Source organism: Diceros bicornis, chromosome 15 (assembly GCF_020826845.1).
Source record: "Diceros bicornis minor isolate mBicDic1 chromosome 15, mDicBic1.mat.cur, whole genome shotgun sequence".
NCBI classification, from domain to species: domain Eukaryota; kingdom Metazoa; phylum Chordata; class Mammalia; order Perissodactyla; family Rhinocerotidae; genus Diceros; species Diceros bicornis.
Window position 1 is genome coordinate 3,256,156 of NC_080754.1, and position 3,529 is coordinate 3,259,684.

The following is a 3,529-nucleotide window of genomic DNA, read 5'->3' on the forward strand; positions in this document are numbered from 1 at the left end:
ATTGAATGGAAATTGGCTCTAACACAGAAATGCAAGAAAGATTGGAGGAATTAGCTGAAAAAATGGGCAGAACAGAAGAAAATAAAGAGGCCAACCAACAGCCAAAATCATGTCCCCTCACTAACTCAATGAGAGCCACTGTCACTGCTGCTGACCCTGGAATGCAGCTCACACTGACAATGCCTTTGTTGTGGATGCAGGATGCATTTGCTGGAGTCTTCCTATTGCTGCCTTTGTGACCAATATTCTCTATGTTTCTGTACCATTTTCTCCATCTTTCATATTCCAAATGTAAGTTAAGTGGGTTTGATAATCCAAATCTAGGACAAGTCCCCTCACTACAGGTACAAGGGGATGGGAAAGTCAGTTCCTGCCTCTTTTGGCTTTTTGAGTGGTGATAACATCTTCTGGCCATGAAGACTATGTGACAGAAAATGGGATCAGATGTTGGCCATCTAATATGTGCCATGTATCCACTTTATAACCTCTTTAACAAACTTCCTCAAGTTTCTTTCCATGCCCTTCCTCTCTTTACTTGATGCACTCTTTCCAGTGGATAGGTCATCCAAAAATATGCCTTCAGCTACTCCAGTGACTCAAAGACATTATTTCTGTTAAGCCCTAGTAGACTCATACTACTAAGCTACCTCACCTGAATGTTCAGAGCACACTCCAAAAACTGGCCACTGCATCTGAGTTCTCAGTCTCAGTTTTTGATGACCATCTACCCAGTCATCAAGTGACTTCTCTCTCATTGACCACCCCCTTCACATCTAATATGTCACCAAGTCCTAGTGACTCTACATTCTGAATTCTTTTGCATCTCTCTCTCATTCCTCCTCATCACTCCCAATGTCATATCTCTCACTAATGAGGCGGTTGACATGCATTTGAATCACTTGGAGAACATCTGTAAAGTGCAGATATTAGACCCCAGTCTTGACCCACTGAATCAGTTTTTACAGTGATACCTCACTATCTATATCTTGCACAAAAAAATTTCTCAGACACTCTGATATGTAATCTTGTTTGGGATCCACCGGACAAGAGTATCAGCATCTTGACTAGTATTCCTGAGTCCAATGTCCCCTCCCAGCAGACTACTTTCTACACTGCCATGTATTTATTTATTTATTTTTGTGAGGAGGATTCGCTTTGAGTTAACCTCTGATGCCAATCCTCCTCTTTTGTTGCTTCAGGAGATTAGCCCTGAGCTAACATCTGTGTCAGTCTTCCTCTACTTTATACGTGGGACACTGCCATAGCACGGTTGATGAGTGGAGTAGGTCCACCCGTGGGATCTGAACCCACGAACTGAGGCCACCAAAGTGGAACACGCCAGACTTTTAACCACTCAGTCACGCGACCAGTCCCCCCATACATTTATTTAACAAAAATACCTTACAGCAGCACTCCACATCACTTAAGGTTTCAGTGTATGCTTATTGCTTGAGGAATAAAGTTCAAGACTCTTCACATGCGATTGTATTCATATGTTTACTTAGGCCCTTCAAACTTCTTTTCCCTTGACTCTACACCCATGTTCCACACACAGAATTTCCCTATCACACTCAGTGGTTTCCCCACAAATTTAGCACAAACTTAGAGGACTTTCCTTTTTTCTAAATCTGTTCACTGCTGAACATTGAATTGAAATTATTGCACTTTTTCCGTTTGTTCAATTCCCCTAGAAAGGACGCTATCTATTATAGAGGTAAAAAACAAAATTAAGGGAAAATTCTGATGTGGATAATTTTATTTCAACTCTTCTTGCCCATATTTTCACATTATAAATCCTCGGTGATATATACTTTTCATTTACTCTATTTCATTTCAGGCAGCACCCAGTGAGGACATGGAAAAGGAAAATGCAACGTTACTGACAGAGTTTATTCTCACAGGACTTACATATCAACCAGAGTGGCAAATCCCCCTGTTTCTGGTGTTCTAGCTTATATATTTCTTCACCATCGTGGGGAACCTTGTTCTGATTGCTCTCATATGGAATGACCATCAACTTCACATCCCTATGTACTTATTCCTTGGGAGTTTGGCTTTTGTGGATGCTTGGATATCATCCACAGTGACCCCTAAGATGCTGGTGAACTTCTTTGCCATGAGTAAGATGATCACTCTCTCTCAATGCATGATACAGTTTTTTTTCCTTTGCAATCAGTGTAACCACAGAATGTTTTCTGCTGGCAACTATGGCATATGATCGCTATGTGGCCATATGCAAACCTTTACTCTATCCAGTGATTATGACCAATAGACTATGCATCAGGCTATTAGTTTTGTCATTTTTAGGTGGCTTTCTTCATGCCTTTATTCATATAGGCTTCTTACTTAGATTAACCTTCTGTAATTACAGCATAATACATCACTTTTACTGTGACATATACCATTGTGTAAGATTTCCTGTACTGACTCTTCAATTAATGTTCTGATAGTATTTATTTTCTCTGGGTCAATACAGGTGTTCACCATTCTGACTGTTCTTGTCTCTTATACACTTGTTCTCTTTATAATCTTTAAGAGGAAGTCTCTACAAGACCTCAGGAAAGCCTTCTCCACCTGCGGAGCCCATCTCTTATCTGTCTCTTTGTATTATGGCCCTCTTCTGTTCATGTATGTGCGCCCTAGATCTGCACCGGGAGATGACCAAGATGTGATGGTCTCTCTGTTTTACACTGTCATCATTCCTTTGTTAAATCCAATTATCTACAGCCTGAGAAATAAGAAAGTCAAAGATTCACTGGTAAGAATGTTAAAGAGAAATGTTTAGATCTCATATGAATATCTCTTCTGTTATTATTAAAACAGTCACACAGTTGTGCAGATGAGATGTGGCTCTGTTTGGTTAGTGTGCAAAGATTCTGGAGTTATAATTGCCCTATTGTTTTAATGACTTAAGGTGTTCATACCTAATAAACACTTTAATATTATGTGTGTATGATATTAAAAAACATTGAAAAAATTTTAATCAGGTGTTCATGTCATACTAAAATAATTAAAGAGGCAACAAACAAAATATTTTACATGCATGCATGTTTTCTATGTGGCTTCATGAATGCCTTAATCACTAAAATAGTGTAGTTCTGCTATGGGACTCAATTATAATGTCTTGCATAATAATACAGCTGTGCAGCCTGGAGACTCATATCACGTTTAACTCCACAGTGGAGGCAGGTTTGTGTTTGAGTGAACAGAGGCAAATCCAGGAATTCTGTCAGCCATCAAAGGTCTTTCATTACACTTTATTTGGCACATGGTGAATTTCACTTCTTGTGGGGATTCAGCTCACAGATCATAGAGAGAAATAAAAAGAAAAGGGAAAACAGTGAAGAAAAAAATGTGAAGAGACTTAAGACAATGAAGTTTGGGCCAAATTGTAAGAGGATGCTCTAATCCCAGTGTGGGTCCATGAGTAATGAGAAGGGGGATTTGCCTCTCACTTTCTATGATGCCTTGAAAGGCACTTTCCAACTGTTTGTGTTGTGTAGGACAATCTGAAATGCTTCCTAATTCA

General features: G+C 39.5%; 1 pseudogene; it reads left to right on the forward strand.

Moving 5' to 3' along the window:
* The first annotated feature begins 1,852 nt into the window (after window positions 1–1,852).
* LOC131414496 (olfactory receptor 5H2-like) lies at window positions 1,853–2,785 on the forward strand (annotated as a pseudogene).
* Window positions 2,786–3,529: the final 744 nt, after the last annotated feature.